The sequence below is a fragment of the Prionailurus viverrinus genome, chromosome F1 (assembly GCF_022837055.1).
Source record: "Prionailurus viverrinus isolate Anna chromosome F1, UM_Priviv_1.0, whole genome shotgun sequence".
In the NCBI taxonomy this organism is placed as follows: Eukaryota; Metazoa; Chordata; class Mammalia; order Carnivora; family Felidae; genus Prionailurus; species Prionailurus viverrinus.
The window spans coordinates 15,165,467-15,186,514 of record NC_062577.1 but is presented as its reverse complement, the minus strand read 5'-3'; the positions used below and the strand labels follow the sequence as shown (position 1 = coordinate 15,186,514).

At 45.9% G+C, this 21,048-nt stretch overlaps 1 long non-coding RNA gene across 2 annotated transcripts; it reads right to left on the bottom strand.

The window, feature by feature from the left end:
* Positions 1–1,144: 1,144 nt before the first annotated feature.
* LOC125155717 (uncharacterized) lies at positions 1,145–20,612 on the bottom strand. Of its 2 annotated transcripts, none has more exons than XR_007148324.1 (3): positions 20,448–20,612; positions 2,073–2,224; positions 1,145–1,225 (listed from the first exon to the last, which is right to left on the bottom strand). It is a non-coding gene; the product is annotated as an uncharacterized LOC125155717 (long non-coding RNA). The 2 variants fall into 2 exon arrangements; XR_007148325.1 differs by lacking the exons at positions 1,145–1,225; positions 2,073–2,224 and adding exons at positions 12,282–12,632; positions 16,585–16,850.
* Positions 20,613–21,048: the final 436 nt, after the last annotated feature.

Genomic DNA, 21,048 nt, shown 5'->3' with positions numbered 1-21,048 from the left:
TGAAGGCTGAATTAAAAAAAAATGTACATATATAAGACGTCTAAGTATATTATATATACTTTCTTTGGCCTTTATTTCTATATGAACACACACATACACATATAGTATTTGGTACCTGGTAAATGCTAAATTAACGTTATTTATTATCCTCTCTATAATAGTGTAGGCAACATAGCCCTAGAGATGTAGGCCCTGAAGCTCCATAACATACTTGTTGTGTGAATATGGTCAATTATTTAATACTATATTATTATCATCTATTATTTATATCAAGCTTATATTTTTATCACATTATTATTCTTACCAGTTAAGTGCTGTCTTTGAGCCCACACACTCTCACTGGGGAATGGGGTTGGAATTGCTGCTGGGCATCTTTCATGGGGTCAAGTGAGATGTCAATGGGTTGTGCAAAGGGGTTGCCAGGCAAGTGCGAGGTGGCCCGGCTCCCCGCAGGTACTGCTGTTGTGGTGGACAAACAGCAGACTGGGTGGCTCCGTCCTCTGCCCCCCCCTCCCCGAGCCTCCCATGCAGCCTGCACCCACCATGCCTGTACTGTGAGTCCAGCAGTGACTCCCCCCGCACCCACGTGTGCTAGGAATCTACCAATACTAGTAAACCACTGCCGTCACCACTAATCCTTTCTTGTAGGGAGGGAGGACAGATGCTGGCCTCAACGGTTTTCAACCAGTTGTGTCGCTTTGAGGAAGTCCCCTCACTGCTCTCGGATAGGCGGGTTCAGCCAGATAACACGTGGGTTCTGCCACCTCGAACGCTGTGAATCTAAGGTTTCAAAGAACACAAACAGGTTCACAGGACAGATACTACATCTGGCTTTCTCAAGTTGGGGGACTAGTCCTCAATAGTGACACTGAGGCCATAATCTAAGACAACGCCCGCTGGCTGCAGGAGCAGATGCACTGGGAACCAGGGACAACCAGGCATCCGAGGGCTGGATCAGTCAGCCTGGTGGTCAGCAAGAGCCCTTGTCATAGGATGAGCCCCAGTGACCACAGTCGGTGATTACCCATCTTAGGTTAATGGATGACTGGCAGGGGCACGTGCAGTACTCGAGGAGAAATGACCCTTCTCTCCTGGCTGGTGGGGGCATGGGGACACACTGTTAGATTTCCATGAAAGATCCCTGGCCAAGGAGGGGACACTAGATACACCCAGCTACATCAGGGTGAGTGTGTCGCTTTCCTTCTTCAGGCCTTGGCACTCTCATCTGTAAAATGGAACAGACAGTGGTTGGAAAAGATCAGTTCTGACGCTCTTTCCAGCTCTAACATCCTACAAGTTCATTATTTCTTTTCTTCTAGATGCCTCTGGCTGGCAGCCCAGACTAAGGCTGGTCTCTCTGTAGGATCCTTTTACCTACTTTCTTACCAGGACTTTCATTCATCTTTATTCTCTGGTACAAGATAAATGCAGGCTCTCACCTACTTTGGAGAGTCTTTTCCTCCATTTTTCTTCCTAAGCACTTAAATAAATGAAATCTAGTGTGTAAAGTGCTTAGCACAATACTTGGCTCATAGTAATGTATTCACATGTATATGTAATAGCTTCTTCTAACATATATTTCCCTCTAACTTTTTCCTCTAGCCTAAATATCTGTGTCATTTAAAACACTTAAAAAAAAAAGAAAAACAACTCAGAGCCACTGAGCTTGTTCTTTGAAATAAAAAGTTTTCTTTCAAAAGTAGCTCATACATTCAAGGTCACAGCATGCTGGACCCCAGTCACTTTGAGGTGCCCTGCACCATAGCAGATTCTGACCAAGGCAAGGGTCTGTCTTCAGATTTGACAAAGGCCCCAGGAGCACACGTGTTCTGGAGATGCAGGCCTTGCCCGGTTCAGAGAGGATGTGCGAAGTTGGGATGGTTTGCCTACGTTTGAGGCCGAAGAAACTCAAAATCTGACTTTGGGCTGTTGAACGATCACTTTCCAACAGTGCTACTCCAAGTGAGAAAATAAAAGTCCATTGCACATGGGACTTGAATTTGCTTTTCTGAATCTAAGTTACCCTCATATTGGCAAAAAAAAAAAAAAAAGCTATCTGGCCCCCCACTCACCTGTGTTAATGGTGAGCAAAGCAGGAAGCCCATTATGGACTATTCCTGAGGGTCCTTCCTTCCCAGATGCCCAGAGGCTCCCCTGCAGCATCACATCTGAGCCTCAGAACACACTCTGAGGGGCACAGAGCCTAGCGTAGAGATTGTTGTTCCTGTTTTGGGGAAGAGGAAATGTAAACTCAAGAGGCTACTCTAAACAGGTGATGAAGGGGAGGGGGACTGGCCCTCAGGAGAGTGGCAGGTCCCTGATTGGACCCAGGTTTGAAACTGTGTTCTGTGAGCCACCTGTGTGCAGCTTACAGAATTCTTTTATTTTTTATTTTTATTTTTTTGAGACAGAGACAGAGCATGAGCAGGGGAGGGGCCGAGAGAGAGGGAGACATAGAATCTGAAGCAGGCTCCAGGCTCCGAGCTGTCACCACAGAGCCCGACGCGGGGCTCAAACTCACAGACTGTGAGATCATGACCTGAGCTGAAGTCGGATGCTTAACTGACTGAGCCACCCAAGCACCCCCAGCTTACAGAATTCTTACAGACAGACTCCTGAATGGGGGGAAGAAGACTGTAAAATAAACTTAGCCTGGACCCGACAATTCTGATCTTTAGAAGCATCCCAGAGAATACAGTGCCTTTGTATTTGTTTTAACCATACAAGATTTTCTACTTACCAACACAAAGATATAGAAAACACCATGGCAGAGCAAACCTAGAGCCTGCACTCTGACTGCTGAAATAGAGAGGGATGGGGAGCCAGTAAAGTCATCTGTCTCCCAAGACAAGGGCCTCACAATGTTGGGGCTTTGTCTACATCTTGGAATCATAATCTGGCCACTTGGAGAAAGGAAGTGAAAGGAGAGTAGGGAGAAGGTAGGAGAAGTCTGGAGTAAAGAGCACCCTAGCACCCTTTAGAACAAGAAGAGTGACAAGAGCCAAAAACAAACAACAAACAAAAAACAAAACAAGACAAAAAAACCAGGAAAGATGTGAAAACGGAAGGAAGAGAGGAGAAGGAGAATGACTCTTTACTCAAGACCAGTAGACAAAAAAAAAAAAAAAAAAAAAAAAAAAGATGAAAAGAGATACAGGAAGTAAATAATAAAGGCCTTTTAGAGAAACAAAGCATGAAGCCCACATGCCAATGGGTGCTGGTGACGCCCATTCTGAAAATTGGAAAAATGTTCTTTTGGCCACTCTGGTGCCTCTGGCAAAATTTGTTCCCTATTTGTGGCACTTGAGCTAAACTAGTGGTCGACCCTTGCTTTAAAGGGTAATAACTTCTCAGGCTGATCCAGATTGCTATTGCCAGCAGGGACTCGGAGAGACAGACGCCCTGTGGCTGAAGGATTAGCAGGAGTCCCAGCAGAGCCAGCTTCAGGCAGGGGAAGGAAAGAGGGAAGGGAGGGACAGAAAGGTTGCAGGTAGGAGATCTGATAAAGGGCCCAGCGCCCACAGTGTTTCCTTCTCTTTCCTTCCACCGTTTTCATTCACCAAGGACTTAATGAGCTCCCGCCATCTGTCAATCATTGTTCTAGGCACCATTATCTCAGTTAATCTTCAAGATAACCCTTTGGTATAAATATTATTTTCTCCATCCCACAGATGAAAAAAATGGGAGCTCAGAGTACATTTCTTAAGGTAGAAGAGAGAAGGTTGAAATTTTGTTCTGCCTGATTCAAAACCTCACTGCTGGCAATAAAACACGGTACAAGGGGGCTAAAAATGGCTGAGATATAAAGTATGCTCTAAAGCGGCGATATTTACTGAACCTGTTTGCAAGAACCAGGTACTGTTCTAGGCTTTCGGGCTCACAGCTGAGGCAGAGACGCTGACATCCTGGAGACTGGCAGGTGCCATCCCATAAACAAACAGGAAGATGGGCTATGAGATGTCAGCCAGTGTTAAGGAGGATGGAAAAAATAATGCTGGGAGGGGGTGCGGCAGGTGGCAGCATCATTGGCCATGCGAGAGGGTGTTAGGAAAGCCCTCTCTGAGAGGTGACATTCTAGCGGCAAAAGGAGAAAGGTCAGGCACATGCAGGTGGGTGACACAGATACTAAACAGACAGTTGCTGAGTTTCTACCATGTTTTCCATCCATCATTTCATTTGATCAATACAGCACCATGGACAGGGAGTCATTATTATGCCCCCCTGCTTTTGTTTTTTGATAAGGGGATTGAGATGTGGAGGTATAAAGGAACAGCCAGAGGCTGTGTGCTTCCTGAGTTGTTTAGCAGAAGTTCAAACCAGGTCTGATCCGCCCCAGGCCTAGGCTCTTGCCTCCTTCAGGCCACAGAGGCCTCTGGAGGCAGAACCTGATGAGGTCCACAGAGCCAAAGTCATAGTGTCCTATCAACTTTCAGTGAAGCAGGAGCCAAGGGGGCAGGTGCTGAACCCAGAAAGCACATTTACTCATAAAGCCAGGACCAGCCAAAGCTAAAAGCAAGAAGGACTCTTAAAAAAATATGTGTGTTCAAAAATGTTCACTGAATAATAGCTAGCATGGATGGAATAATAGCTAGCAGGTGCTCTTCTAGTGTTTTCCACGAATGAACTCACACAACCTGCACAAGCCACCCTATGATGAACGTATAATTATCATTCCCACTTTACATATATGAAAACCAAAGAGAAAGGTGCCTTGTTCAAATCGACTGGGTGAGGATTCAAATCCAGGCAGGCCGGAGTGGGAACAAGTTTCCACTCTGCCTCTCTACTTCCTGCAGTGAAAGTAAGGGCTGAGGAGAAGGAGGTGTGAGCTAGGCCGGCAGGGGTGGGAAGGTTTCAGCTGCTGCAGAGTCAGGCTGAGAAATAGAGGACGATGGAGTGTCACTGGAGGGTGACAAGCTGGAATGGTCCCCGGCCCACCACCCCTCCACCCTCTGTGCTGCTGATAAGGAAGGAGGGTGCAAAGCAGCAGGGGGGGAGCTCCTGAAGAAGGGAGGAGACCTCACCTCTTGGACTAGAGCTCTCCCACAGGAGAAAGGGCTCAGGGAGGAAATAGGGGGAGGGTCTGAAGTTTCTAATATGGCCAACTCAGAAGAAGACAAGACCTAAAATAAGGCCTCCATTTTCCTATTCAGAGACCAAAGGAAATGAATACTGGGGCTCAAGATGAAATGAGTGAGGAATTTGTGAGGAAGGAAACCCATGCCCCAGGCAAGGGGTGGTGGGTGGCGGGCTGGTTTTGACCCCAGGCTGTCCACCCATGATGTGGTCCCTGAACTCTAGGGAAAGACACCTACCCCAGGGCCCCATGCTTGCCCTTGACTGTAGGAAAGGGGAAAGACACGAGCTCTATCCCGTCTAATCCTTTGCTGCACTGAAGGGAGACATCTGCTCTGCTCTTGCTAATTTAGTGTGGGAAGCCTGGCTCGCTCTCCGGTGTAGATAACGATTCCCACTGGCTGGCAGGCAGGCTGGGGAGCCAGGGGCCCAGCCGCATCCCTCCCTGGCTAGCATTCCATCACTCGGGCAGCCTTCCCTCCCCAGGCAAGCTGCAGCTGGTCAGGCCACCTATATGCCAAAGCAGAGGTACCGGCAGGGGAGGGGCAGGTGCCTGCCTCAGAGTGAGATAGTGTAAGCCTGCTCACACAGCTCGGGGCTGCAGCTTCCCAGAATAGGACTCTGCTCAGAGCCCTCTGAGCCAGCTGTGCCCAGAGAAGAGCCAAGGAAGTAGGAGGTGTTTGGGAGGTATTGCTGGATATGCAAGGGGTTTGGGGGTGAGGAGAAGAGCAGGTTTGTCAAGGATGGACATGGTCCCTGGTCTTGTCACCCTTACCCAAGTGGGTATGTCACAAGCAGGACAGCAGAGTCCTCTGATGCCCCAGGTAACAGGTTTGGGCACAGAGTCTCTCCAACTGGAAAAGCACATGTAACCACATAGGCTTCGGAACAAATGTGTGCTCTGGGATAGACCCACTCCATGCATCCCAATTTCCAGAATTTTCTGCACTGATGCAGCAATGGCTGCCTTGTCATTTCACTGGGCCTTCTTTCTGCACTCTTCAAGAAAAGAACTTGGACATCAGACCTGTCCTTAGCAGACCAATGAAGAAGGAAATGTTTATCTTTCCTCAACGAGCACCAATGACATCTTCAACCATCCCACATCCTGTTCCTGTTTTTATGTTCTAGGTAGCTATCTCTTCTTAGGTTCCCAGATATATGCTCTTGCCCCAGCTGAAGGTATACCCCTAAGAGGAATTTGAAGTTTCCTGGGAGTCTTAGAGGATTCAAAAGTTAAGCCAGCTTGACAAAAACCCAACACAAATTAGCTTAAGCAAAAGGAGAATTTATCAGCTCACCTAACTGGAAGATTCAGGGCTGGCTGGATCTAAGATCTCAAATGACATTATCTGGGCTCCCTTCCCCCCCCGCTCCCCCGCCCTCTTTGGTTGTTTACTGCTGGATGTTGGCATCATTGTTTTTAACTGTGGATGGGATTCCTCCATAGGGTCAAGGAAGATGGCTATGGTCAATGCCAGGCTTATGTGATCCCTCTTTGACAACCCCATTAGAAAAAGAGTATTTCTTTTTCCCTTTCGAAGTAAGATTCTGATTGGCCCTGCCAATTAGCCCATGTGCTCAGCCCTGTACCCATCACTGTGTCTAGATATGGAACTTGGGTTGGCCAGGTCTAGGTCAGGTGTTCGGGTTAGTGCCTGGGTTGGAGGATGGGCAGGTTCTGGTTCCAGAAAAAAAAAGAAAGAATGAGGTTGAGAAGGGGCAAAGTAATAAATGCTACAGTCTACCATAATGGTACCTGCCATCTTATGGCACACAGTGGGAGAAAGATTTGGAGCAGAGGTCCCTTCCCACTTAATCCACTGATACATTAGGCAGATCCTAGTCTTCAGTGGGTTGCCAGAGCTTGGGGTCATTTAACTGCCCCACTTTTTTCCCCAGATCAGGCAAGCCCTCCTTGCTCTTTTTATAGGCTCCTATCCATCAGTGCTCTAAAAAACTTCTTGGGGCCACTTCTTAATGCTCCTTCCCCCAACCAGTGCCTGGCTGAAACTCTAGCCTTCCTGTCTATATGGCAGTCAGCCAGCACTCCAGGACTCTTTCCAGACATCACCCCCATTGTGCAATGAGGTCACCAAAGTCTGCTGAGTCAGGCTGGGACTGAGCCCAAGCCCAGCCTTGGCTTTAGGAAGGCAGGGACTTCTCTATCTCCTTGTGAGGGTAAGCTTTGGAGCTACATTACCTTCATGCTCATCTTTGAGAATTCCTTTCTCTACCTTCTAGAAAATGAAGCCCAAATCTTGAACTCACCCTTTGTAAACAAATCCCTCAGCCATTAGGTCAATACAATCCTACATTATTTGAGCTGGAAGGGAATGGAATGGACAAGTTATTAACTCCAACCACCCAACTGATGTTTGGATCTCCCTACAATGTCCTAAGAAGTGGCCATCCTTCCTGAGTTGTACCAGTTTTAAGAAGTCTTCATTATCAGGAAACTCTGTTGGCAACTGCTTCTGTCTTCTCTTTCCTTCCTTCATGGGCCCTAGAAGCAACACCTAGCTCCAGATCCTCACTTTAGAGGTCTGAAAGTCATTCCCCAAGGTAGTTTCTTCAGGATGGTCTGAATATTTGTTTCCTGATTTGTGAACTCCCTATGGTCAGGGGATGTGCTATAGGAGGGGGCACAAGGCTCCATGGGAGTCTGTGGGACATTTTCCAAATACTCTTGTCCTCCCTTCTCCAGTGTTGGGACTTTCTGACTGGGTTGAGCTGCTTTGCTTCAGGGGAGCCAGTTATTGCCAGGGCTGCTGTGCCTAACATTCCTGTACCCCCTACTCACAGATTGTCACTCTTGGACCCTCTACCTATAGAATGTGGCAGTGAATGGTCTTTTAAAATTATGTATGAGGATACATAGCTCATAGGCGGGCTTTTCTGCCCAGGGGAGGGTAGAGTCACAATAAGACAACATGAAGTGCCCAATGTTCTCACCTTTGCTATGGGGAAAAAATTGGGGATGAGAAAGATAAAAGAGGCCATTTTCTTCCCAAATAGTGTCTCTTAACTGGAAGAACCTTTATTCTGTGCACTCTACTCTCTTCCTCAACCTAGCAGGCTTAGTGGATCTTAGAAGAACCCCCTTGGTCTTGTCAGATACTTCCTGAAGGAGGAAAGGGCAATAATGTATAATTCTACATAACTGGGTGGCCACGGAAACAGACTTTGGGAAAGGAGAGAGGGCAGGGTCAGAAATTATGTAAAACGGATGGGTTGGGAAATAGGAAGACTTGCTCAGGACAAGTTACCTGGATTAGATGGGCTTCAGGGGTGGTGATTAAGAATCTAGATCTTTCACATTGCTCCTCTTCTCTCTGTATCCTCCTTGGACAGAGCCCCAAGTCCATCACACATCTTATTGGTGTTTACACCAAACTTCTTTCCTTTCTTTGCTCACTGCATACATGTTGGCCTTGGTTGGGAAGAGGGGACTCCCCATGGCTATTCTGGACTTGTCAAGTCCCAAAGAAGAATACTAGATTCCCTTCCCTTTTCTGTCAAAAAGCCACACCTGCACTTCCTAAGTCCCCATATCCAAACCTCAAGTTCTGGAAGGGTGAATTCTATGGGCTGACCATGGTGTAGTTTTTCTTTGGGAAATTACAGCATGGTGCTTAACCACCTGATTCTCTGGAGACAGCTCAGTGCTTGAGGATAGGCTTAATTTGGTCTAGAAACATGGATGGAGAGTTAATACCAATCCAGAGAAGGACCTGGGGGCTGGGGTGCTAGGTAAAAAATTAAAACCAGGGCCAATGATTAGCAGCTTCCAGGGAGGAGGCTGTGACAGAGGGGCCTTCTCTCTCAACATAGATTGGAAGCTAAGGAACGAACAACTGATCTCATTCCTGATATTATCTTCAATTAACACATGATTTGAGCTGTTATGAGCCAATCAACAAGTATTTTGTGGATATCTACTGGATACCAAGCACTTTAGCCACAAGGACTAAGGAAGTATAAAACTTGATCCAGGGACCAATGAAATAGATTTAGGATTCTTTCTTTACTCTTCCTAGTTTTGTCCCCCATTGATGGCCTCCATCCAGCAACTATCAGGTCCATGCAAATGTCTCCAGATCTATATCACCAACCACAAGTCTCTAATCTGAGCTCCAAAGACACACTCCGACCACTATTTAGACACCTTTATGATCCCAGTCGGATATGTCCAAAACCAAATTCATCTATCAACCTCACTTCCCTTTCATCATCCCAAAGCTGTCCATCTTCCAAAGTTTGACACCCTTCTGCCTACAGTGATCTTTGACTCTTCCTGTGTCCCACTATTTTTCATGACAACTTGGATCTTCTTTTTTCTATGTATGAACTTCCTGAGTGCCATGGAGTGCATAATTTGGCTAGTTTCCTGAGCCCCCATTATTTAAGGTCCAGAGGAAAAGCCACTCTTCTCTGGGCTCCCACAGCACTTAATCTGAATCTTCCTTTTAGCCCTTTCTGTATTCGTTCCCTCTTTCAAATAGGAGTCTCTAATGTCTTTGCACTTCTGAAATAGTCCTACATCTCAGTACATTGAGTAATTACACATTCACCTAAAACAATTCTGCCATTATGAGTTCCTCCTTTTTTTTTTGTACTGACTACTGCCTTCTTGTGGCCTTCTCATCTAACAGATCACACTTCCAGCTTTGTGTAGATATCACGTCAGTACTCAGTTACTGTGTACATTTTATTGAATCACCTTATGAAATCCTGTGTGCACTTCCCAAGGATGAGAGGAGACAATGTGGTGCTTCATAAAGAGGATGACTTTAGAGTCAAATAGATGTGCATTTAATTTGGGCTCTACACTTAACTAGATGTGTGACCTTGATCAAGCCACTTAACTTTCGAGCCTCAGTTTTCCCATTTATAAATAGAAGGGTAATGTTTACCTTGAAAGGCACATGCTGTGCCTTCTGTTTAACTCTCTTCCCCACTCTTTGCTGAGGTAAATTCTCATTCTTCAGGCTTCAGCTTAGATGCCCCACTTCTCAGGAGGTACCCTTGTCCTCAAAGATCAGGTTGGCTATTTTCTCTATGTGCTCATTTGTTACATTGCATTTGACCATGTCTCAGCATGTACAAACCCTGAACTGAGTGGTCTTCCTTGCCCCTCTCCCACTTTGAGGAGCTGGAAACTCCATTAGGACCATCATTTGTTAACACTCACATCCCATCTTTGTCCTACTCCATTCACTTTTGATCCAAAGAAAGTGAGGAAGAAGTAAGCCACGTTAGGTAAGGAATTCACAATTCTGAAAGTCTGAAGAAAATGTCAACAGCTCACTGCATGCTTATTAGCTGAATGCTTTGCAACAATTCAGATCATCAAATTGCCAGCTCCATCCCAGTACTGTGTTAGGCACTAGGCAACAATCTGTTTTTGGTACAGAAATCAAGTGATGTGTCTTCTGAACTGATTTTAAAGCCCAGTGGTTTCCAACTTCATGAGATTTACAGCCAGTTTTGTGTATGTGAAACTACCCAAATCACCAAGAGGATTAGTTTTCTTAGAGAATTCTCATCAGTATAGCAATTTCCACAGTTTGTTTGGCACCCGTAGTTGTAAATAATTTATTTTAAAAACTCAACCGCATATAAATTTATTACACCAATCTAGACACTTTATCATAAACAAAAATAATGGTAGCTGTGCTTCTTTCTTCTATTAATTTCAGATGCTGTCACTTCCAAAGTGTACATTTATTGTAGATAGAGGTTAATAACATAAGATCCAGGGTCAGATGGTCTGTATTTTAGCCCCTCCTCTGTTATTCACTGTGTGATCTTGGGCAAATCATTATTTTCCTCCGTGCCTCAGTTTTCTGGTCTATAAAACGGCAATAGTAGCATCTGCATGCTAATTATATATATTAAATGAGCTAATGCATGTGAGGGCTTGTAACAGTACCTGTGAAATATTCTATAAATGCTAGCTATTATTATTTGCTAGGAATAAACATAAGTAAAGTGTTTTTGCTATCATTATCTTTAAATTCCCTGCCAATTCTACAGTTCTATGTCTCTATACCATTCCAGTCCCTCAGCATTTCTATTCAGTAGGGAGGGGGCAGCATTACCCACATTTTACAAACAGTGAAATTGAGCCATAAGAAGCAAAATGTCCAGTAAGCGAGTGGCAGTCTGAAACCAGAGCTCAACTTTGTAGATGTAAGTACCAGGACTCTTTCCAGGAGGTCGTGAGACTATACGCTTAAAAAAGAATATAAGACATCCCTTAGGAGCCTGTGAGAAGTGACCCCTTGATGACTCTTCTCTGCTGCAGTTCTCCATGGATGCTCAAAGAGGTCGCTTCTCTCTCCATCTCTGAAATGCTCTCAGGCTGCAGCTGCCCATATATTTCTTTCACCAGCTTTCAAAAAAGCCATATGAGGGTATTAGATGAGGTGGTGACTAGATACCTTCTGCTTGGTTGCCTATATTCCCTGCCTCTTTAAGCTGTCAAATTCTGGGTTGTCCTAAGTATAGACACAGCTCACCTGGCTGCAGACTCTGACTCTTCAAAGGGTGACTTTCTGCTGAGTTAGACCTTAAAGCATTTGAGAACCCCTGCCCCCCAACTCATCTTTCAAAACATTCTCTCCCCAACCACTTTCCCCCACCCCATTCCACCCTTTACTTCTGCAATTGTGGACAAAGAATCTGCAAAAGCTTCTGTCTTCTCCCTCTTCCTCTGCCTCCCTCTCTCTTCCCATCTGGGTTGGCCAGAAGGAAGACTCTGGCTATACAGGACCCTATCTGTGCAGAAGCAGCTCCCAAGAGTTTGTGAGTACGAGATTGCTCCTGTTTCTGAATCTGGACTGTTCAAAAGGAGTCAAGATGTTTTTCTTTTCTGTCCACTAGGGGGCTGCTTGTAGGGGGATGGAAAAAACGAAGGCTTAAAAAAAATATATCATGCTGCTGAAATTTCAGCAAGAGGGGAAAAGAGAGAGCGCGTGAGAGAGAGACAGCAAAGCAGTCCCAGGCTTCCTTGTCTCTCACGTCAGAGGCAGGAACCTACTGTGCTAAGGCTGTTGGCTCAACACGCAGAGACCAAGAAAGGCACAGACACAGAGAGCGAGAGAAGAGGGGTCCCCCCTGACCCAAGGAATTACCACCAGTGGAGTAAAGCCACCTGACTTTTTAATCTTATTTTTGTTGCCTCCTCTTTCTCCCTCCACTCTAGCCCTGTCAGCCTGGGTTTCATTTCTTTCGTGGAGCCTCCTCTCTTCCTCCCAGAAAAGGAGGAAGGGAAGAAAAGGGAGAGAGGTGGGTTCTCTAGGTGAGCGCATCAGCTGGTTCCAGCTCGCACAGACAAGAATTCTCTTCGCAGGAAGCTCCTCTCGCTCCCCTGCCGCCCACCCTCAGCCGGGTAAGTCCAGCTCACTTGCTCCTTCGATTTCCTTGCTAGCGTGATTTCAGCACCACGGAGAGCTATGAGATGCATTTTGGTTCCTGTGTGTCTCTGTGTTCCTGCAAGGAGCTTGGCACTAAGGTTACATCTATCTCTCTGCTGCCAGTCGAGCCGGGTTCTGCGTAGGGAAAAGAAAGGCACAAAACTGTGTCTACTGAATTAAAGGGGGATGTGGACTCTGGCCTTCGGTGTGTGTGTGTGTGTGTGTGTGTGTGTGTGTGTGTGCTGTTGCATAAGATAGGTGAGGTCTGAGCTAAATTGCCAGTGGGTTTCTGCGCGTCTCCGTGTAGGGCTGCTCTTTTTCTATGTAGATAAGAGGGAGGGTTTGGGGAATTAGCCATGCACCTTCTTTAACTCTTTCCAGACAAACCACAGAGGGAAAGTGTTGCAAAGGAAGCCTGAGGGGGTTAAGAGTAGGGGTAGAGTTAAAAGTTATGCTCCTCTGTGAGAGCTTGGAAGAGGTGGCATTTTAAATGTCAGTTTCCCTAGGATCTCCAGGCTGTTGCTGTGGAGAGAGCCCACTCTGACCTTTTACTTTCTCTCCTGGTGTGAATCCATGGCAAGTGGGCAGGTGCAACAGGTGAGCATCAGGTTGGGGTGGTTTTGAGGGCTGGGATCCCCCTGTCTTCGTGGTGGTAGGCAAGTGTCAGTGTCTTGAGCTTTACAGAGGTTGGCCAGTGTGGATTATACTACACTTACAAGGAGGCAGGATGTACTCTCCACTTTTTTTTTTTTTTTTTTTGGTCATCTTTGACTATGTGTGGTTGGAAAGAGGACAAAGTCTGTTCTGTCCTGTTTTCTGCCAGTGAAAGATTGCTCAGGAGAAAGGTTTGTCTCCTTATGTCTGGGGAAGCAGAAGTGAAGGTAGACCTGTCCTGATGTAAATAGGCTTGAAGTAGTGCCATGTCCTCCAGTACTGAGAGGTTCCACAAACGGGCTCATCATTACTCTAACTTCACTGCTACTTTTTTTGGGGGAAGGTACTGCTCTGTCTCTTCCACTTCCTGTCCCTCAGAAATATGTTCAATCAAGTCCCTGCATCTGCCTTGGTTTTGCCTTGGTGACACTATCTGCCTGCATCCGCTGTCCTTCAGTCTTACCCACAGCTGCTTGGGTGGGGCCATCCAACAAGTGGTGTTGGGGAGTTCTTTCAGCCATCTATGTCTCCATGAAACCAGCATCCCAAGGGGAATTTTAAAGAGATGTGGCTCTGGTAAGAGCAAACCTTGCCTTGAACTGTCCTTTAATTATCTAACCTTTTGGTCACTTTCTTCAAGATGAGAGAGTCAGTGGGGGGTGGTTTCACTCCTCCCAACACCCAGTGAACTCTAGGGTGGTGACTCTGTGTTTTGCTTTTAATTCAGCATTCTGGGCCCCTTCTCCAAACCAAAGAAAATACTCTCTGCCTCTGGCTGGTGAATCTTCTGGGCGAGAGACATAGTCCCGAGTAAAATGGCACCACTGTTTTTTGTTTTTTGTTCTTTTTTTTTTTTACTATGCTTGCCATTGAATCCAGAAACCCCAGCATCTCCCTAGATTGGTAGGAAGTGGAAGGCAGTGAGAAAAATAGTGAAGTCAGAGGTTTTAATGGCAGGGAGAAGAGATTGAAATAGATAAAGCAAAGCATCAGAAACCAACACTGACTCATTGATATTTCAACTCTCCCAACTCCTGCCAACCTTGAAATCTTCCAGTTTGAACAAGAAAGTGGATAGATTTCTACATGACATATCTCTGAAGGTTTAAAAGAAATTCATGCCCTTGCAGTGGACCCTATCCAAAGCCACCATTTATTACTGAAGTCACCATACTTAGTGGTCATTATGTCATTAATGCCCTTAAATTCTCTCTGAAAGAAGTGCTCAGTGTCATTACTGGGCCCATTTAATAAATGGGGAGACATAGGCAGTTAAAGTGCTAAGCTAGAGGGTAGCAAAAGCGGAACTAGAACTTCTGGTCTCCTAGTATTTCATCACCTGAGAAATGCAGAAATGCTCATGTGAGGGAGAGCAGGGATGTATTGCTCTCCAGTGGACAGATTTGCAGCTGAGACCTTTTAGTGAACTCCGTGTGGAGCAGTGGCTTCTCCCTGGTGAAGAATGAGAATCAGCCAGGAGTCCCAAGGTGTTTCTGTACTTAGGTTCTCAGCCAAGAAGATGGCCAGGAGCCAGGTGAAGAGCTCCCTGGACTTACTGTAGAAAGAGAATTCTAGGCTGGTGGCCCCTAGGCTGGACTGAGGTCATGAAACTGATTGCCACACTCACGTTGCCCCAGAAATCCCAGTTAAAGGGACCCTTCCAGGGCACATTGTCGTGGATGTTTTGGTTTCAGATGTCTAATGATTTTCCCTCAGCCTTCTCTGGGAGCAGCTACACTGAGTCCTCTGTGGCTCACAATGTGGGGAGGATGACTAGAGAACAGGAGAGGGATGGGTTCTGAGCACCTACAGAAACTCTAAGAGAGTAGGTGACTGGACACAAGTCCACCACACATACAAAACCTCTGCTCCCCTGGCAGCTGCAGCCCTCACATCTGGCCAGCATTTGGGGGAGAAAGCTGCTGCATTCTCATATTCGGCCCTCATTCATGGAGGAGGGGAGACTCTGCTGGTTTGCCCCTGAGATCTGGGGGAGATAGAAGATACCAAGAAAGGTGAAGGGAAAGAAAAGGTTGGCATCCTGCCCTATTTTCCACAACTGTATGTTGCTATCTTTTACCTGGAGAGTGCCACTGATATGTATTTTTTTTAGTTCAGGTATAGCTTGCATATAATAAAATGTACTGATCTTAAGTATTCATATTAGTTTTGACAATTGAATACATCCATTTAGCCACTACCCCAAACAAGGTATGCAAGCTTTCTCTTGTGCTTCTTTCTGATCAATCTTTCCATCCCCCAGCCCCATCACTTTCTGACTTATTTCACCATGATTTTCACTGCTACTTTTTGCTGTGGAAATACATTGCTTAATGTGATATTTAATAGATGTGTCATGTAGATTATAGTAGAGTTTTACAAGAACATTTCAGAGGTTTGAGTCTGTTGTTACTGGGTAGGTGGCTGAGAGAGTGGGGAGAGGGGTGCATTCTTCATCCAAGTTTATAGTTGTGGTTTTAGGAAGTCAAGTGGTCATTTCCAGTGTGTGAGTGTGTGTGTGTGAGTGTGTGTGTGAGTGTGTGTGTGTGTGTGTGTGTGTGTGTGTGTGTGTGCAAGCCACAATCAAGTCCAAATAGGAACCCTGGAAACCTCTGCAGTTCCCTCCCTCAGAGCTGACCTCACTTATTTGATGGTACAGTGCATGGAGATGATATTGAAATCTCTATTAAAAACTTTGAATTTAGCATTCAGGTGGCTGGTCATGAGTCATCCCATTTGGCACCCCCAGGGGCTGGGGGTGAGGTGAGGAAAGAGTACCTGTGTGAGCTCACTAGGGAAATGGAGAGAAATTCACTGTGATAGTGCTTACGCCATGAAATTCAGCTCCATCCACAAAGGTCTTGGCTGAGAAGGTTGCTATTTCTCCTTATTTAAGAGTGGCTTTATAACCAGAAGATACTGGGGTGACTCATGTACCACGATACCCTCCTAGCTTCATCCAGGGATGTCCATCCTACTCCCATCCGTGGTTATAGGCCAGGATGAAGAGACTCTCGTCTATTTTTGCCATGAAGAAGCAATGAAGTTATAAGATTTTGATGACTTTGGTGGGGAAAAAATACACACACACACACACACACACACACACACACACACCCTATGTAATTAGTCTTGACACCTTGCCTGTCTAGTTTTCTCCTACTCTGTATCTGTAGAAGCTCTATGTTCAGGGAATGTTGGACAGAGATGAGGCATTTTGTGCACACTTTGAGTATGAGGTCCTCAACTAACAGATCAGAGTTTCTGGCAGATCAACCAGGAAATCAGTCTCCAGTGGGCCTCAAAATTTGTCTAAGTAGGTGGTAGAGCAGTTTACACGTACAGTGGGCAAATATAGACTCTGCCCGCCTTCACTGAGAGACTTAACTGAGCACCTTCTTTCCAAGGTCTGCTGCTTTCTGGGATTGCCTACCTCAGAGAATACACCTAGCTGGCTCATTTATGGAAAGGGTCCTTCCCAAGTTGGCTCTCCCAGGCAGGATCCCTCAGGGCGAAGTAAGTGTAGGTTGCTAACCCGCTGGGCCATGGCAAGTTAGAAGAGAGTCACAGTGAGGATTTCTTAACGTGCAGGTAGAAGTTCGTGCAGAAATTCAGAATCCGAATGATTTCCACAAAGCCAATTCCAGTAGACGATTTGGGAGAAGTGTAAAGATGCACCTTTGCCTGGTTAACTATAGGCTGTGTTAAAAAAAGATCAGATGAGATTCCCCGCCTCAATGGAATTTCATCATAAGAGCAAGTTCAGTGGGAAGGGGAAATTGGAATAGGTTTTTAAAGCTATTTCCAACTGTATATAAGAATCACTACATCTTTACCTTGAAATATGACTTTGGACTAGACCTGTATTGATCTATTTAGAACACAGCAAGTACCCAGTATGTCAGTTGGCAAAGGGAGTTTAAAGAGCCTTACCCTCTTCTCTTTCCCTTTTTTGTTCCTTGTGATAAAGTATACATGACATAAAACTTACCATTTTAGCCATTTCTGAATGTACACTTCAGTGGCATCAAGTACATTTACATTATTGCACAACCGTCACCACTGTTCATCTCCGGAATGTTTCCATCTTCCCAAACTGAAACTCTATACCCATTATACAATAACTCTTCACCCCCCTCACCCCCAGCCCCTGGCAGCCACCACTCTACTTTCTGTCCTCATTAATTGGACTACTTTTGGCACCTCCTATGAGTGGAATTATACCATATTTGTCCTTACGTAACTGGCTTATAACACTTAGCATAATGTTTTCAGCGTCCATTCATGTTGTAGCTTGTGTCAGGCTCCATTCCTTTTTAAAGCTGAATCATATTCCATTGTGTGTATGTACCGCATTTTGTTTATCCATTCAGCCATCGATGGACATTGGGTTGCTTCCTTTTATGCTTCTTTAAGTCTGGCCCCTGCTTTACTCTCCAGCCAAATGAGAAAGGGAGACTGTCCGGTCGTAACTCCCACGGGGGTTGAAATTCTTCCCTTATGAGGACCACTCAGATGGCTTCTTTGAGGCAAATCAAGGAGGATAACGGGGGGGGGGGGGTTGGTGCACTCCCCCCTCACCCCGCCCTTTTCATTTGGGTCTGGTTCCTGTACTCTGGTCCTCATTGTTAAGTGCACAACAGAAGCAGTTCAAGTAGACTGGCATCCTAAACTCTCCTCTATACCCCCTCCGGAAGGCCCCAATCTTACCCCAGAAAGATACCGGGAGACAGTGAGAGACATATCCCTCACCCCTGGTGGACACATTTCTGGGTTCTCCCCAGCTTATGCATTACAAGGTGAGACTCCAAAATGAGATGAGGAGTTCTGGGGTCAGCGACAAATGGGCCAACAGACTCATTGCAGTTTCCTCAAGGATCTTAGCTCTGATCTTCTAGGGGACCTCTGCCCTCAGAGCAGGGCACTGCCAAGCTCACCTCCACTTGCCTCTTATAATAACATCTTATGCTTTAACTATGACTCAGTAAAAGGTTATTACCAGGACTCATGAGGAATTTATGGTTCTTCCAATTTGGATGTGTCTTTATCATACTGTATGGTATGAAAGAGACAAAGAAGGAAAAGCCTAGACCATTGGTCCCAGGACAGTATCAATCCAGAATGGCTAATGTTTGACAATGGCTTAGCAACATCTTTGGGCTAGAATTTAGTCTTTGATTTTACTTCACCTAAAAATTCGCATTTCTGGGCCCTGGCAGCTTGGATCTTTCTATTGCTTAATGACAACACCAGCCAACATTGAGTGAGTGTTTCCTATGAGCTTCAACCAAGTGCACGGCACAGAGAAAACCCTTAATAAATGTTTGCTGTTATTACTAATAATAAACACTTCAAATGCTTCGTGTCATTTAGTGGCTAAAACACTGTGATGTATACTATTATCCCCATTTTACAGATGAGGAAACTGAGGCATGGTGACTTGCTCAACTTTTTACAGCTAGGAAGTGATAGAGCTGGTTCAAAGCCTGTGCCTTAACCACTTTCTTGTGTTGCTTCTATCATTCATTTGGCAATTAATGATGTCTTCATTGTGATTCCTCTTAAGCATCTTGCATTATTGCTAATCTTTTTTTTTATATACAGTGTAGTTTTAATGAGTTAAGAACAGGGCTATTGTCATATGCTTCTCCACCTATTGCTAATCTTTATATGTAAAAATCTAGGTGCCTCTCCACCTAGACTACTGATTCTCTGAGGGCTAGGAGAGCCCAGCACAGGACCAGGCACATAGCAAAACTCAATAAAACCCTTTCTCACTTGCTGTTGGTTCAGCTCAACCTAAATACAGGAGTTCCCATGCTCGTTTCTCTAGTTTAATAATAATAATAATAATAATAATAATAATAATAATAATAATAAATAATTACTATTATGGGGTGTTCACAGTGGAACAGGCACTCTACCAGGCTGTGCAATACAGTAGCTCACTTGATTCTCACAACAATGGGAAGAAATGGGGGTCACTGTGTGAAGGGCTCTGTGCCGGATGCCATACATACCTTCTCTCATCTAATCCTCACAATAACCCAGGGGGAAGGTGGTCAAGGCAAACCTCCTCCAGCCAGGGATAAAGGGAGACCCTGGTCGTTGTACAACTTGACTTGAAATAGCGGACAGAGCACGCAGATGAGGGCAACAAATCTAACTTCAGAGAGGCTAAATAGCTTGCCTGAGGACACACAGCTAGACGGTGGCAGGACTGGTTTTGAACCCAATCTTTTTGAAACGGAGCCCAAGTTCTTCCCCTGTTGTCTGCAGCTTCTAGTTTAGCCATATCCCACCCCACCCCCCCGCCACACCCTCCCCCTCCACCTGGGCCACATGTTCTGCGAGAAGCAAGTCCTGAGCGTTATTACCAGGAAACTTGGCTTCAAATTCGTGCTCCACCACGTCTGACCTTGTGCTCTTGGGCCATCACTTAACCTGTCTTAATCTGAGGTTCCTCATCAAAAGCCTCTCTTCCATCCTCCCACCCTAAAAAAAGCTTATAGAAATCATCATCTCATCTTTAAGGAGTTCTTATGAAAAGTAAATGGGACAGACGTATGGTGCCCAGGACAGCACCTGGCACAGAGCATGAATGATTGAGCCACTTGCTAATTCCTGAGGTCTGGGGCCTGGGTGCAGCCTGGGGTACCTGTGTTTCAACAAGCTAACAATGATCGGGGCTGACCTGGATTTTACATTCTCCTCAAGCGCTAATGGTCTGGGCTGGCCCTTGTTTTTATCACCTTGATTTTAAGAGCACATGTTGGCCATTTTTTCTTCTGCTTTAGCACCACCAGCTTGGCAGGCTGATATTTATAAATATCTGAAAGATGCCTTTCGCCAATTAATTAATTACCTGGAAGTTGTCCTGGATTAAATTAATTTGAGCCTTAAGGAGACACTGGATTTTTGAGCCCCATTCCTCACTCTGCTGGGGACCGCGAACATTTGGATTCCTTTTCTCTTGCCTTTCCCTCCCTCCGGATTCTTCTGCCATTCTGAGTTTTATTTATGAAACATTTTCCCTTCCCTTATAATTCTGTTTTCCATAAGAAGAACATCCAACAGCCACCTCCTGGCTGGGGTAGAGTAATTGTTTGAATTTTTTGACGGTGTGCAATTTCAAAGGCTTGCGTTTATATAGATTACCTTGAATTTATCTCCGTGAGTGTATCGGGAGAGAAGCCGCTGCCTGCCACATGAAGTATCGTAAACCCCGTAGCCACCGAGCGCCTGCACCTGCGTGGACGGTCTGTTTATCTAAATGGATTTCTGTAAAACACATACCTTAATAAATGGGGTTTTGCCAGCCTGTCCAGCCTACACTTAGGTCAGCAGTGGAGTCCGGGCCAAAAGGACAGGTGCGGAGAGGAAATGGGCCCACAGCCCCAGACCCCTCCACCTGACCAGCTGTGGCGGGGGTGGGGGGCGGTGGGTACGTGCAGATGGGGAGAGGGCGGCCCCAGAGCAGAGCGCCTGCAGGCAGAAGGGGCAGGGCCCCGAATACTAGATGAGGACCCTGCGAATGGTCATGTCACAAAGGGCAGAGGCCATGCTGTCCATAAAGGGGTTGTCTCCTCACGGTGACCTAGCCTGTGCCACAGGGAGCTAGAACTTATAAACCTAGCCATAAAGCCTCCCGTTCAAAGCTGTATATATTTATAGAGATATAAATGAAGTTTAATGCCGGTGAAACTCACTATAAAAGCAAAAGACTTCATCTGTATCTATACTTCAGGTGCAGAGCAGTTCGGGGCCCGCTGCCTCTCTCCCGCTGAGGGCAGCGCGGTGCGCGCACCCACTCTCCCCTGTGTGGGCCTCCTGCGGGGCGGGAGAGGCAGGTCCTCTGGCACCCGCCAGCGAGGCCCCCAGCAACTGCGCCTTCCCT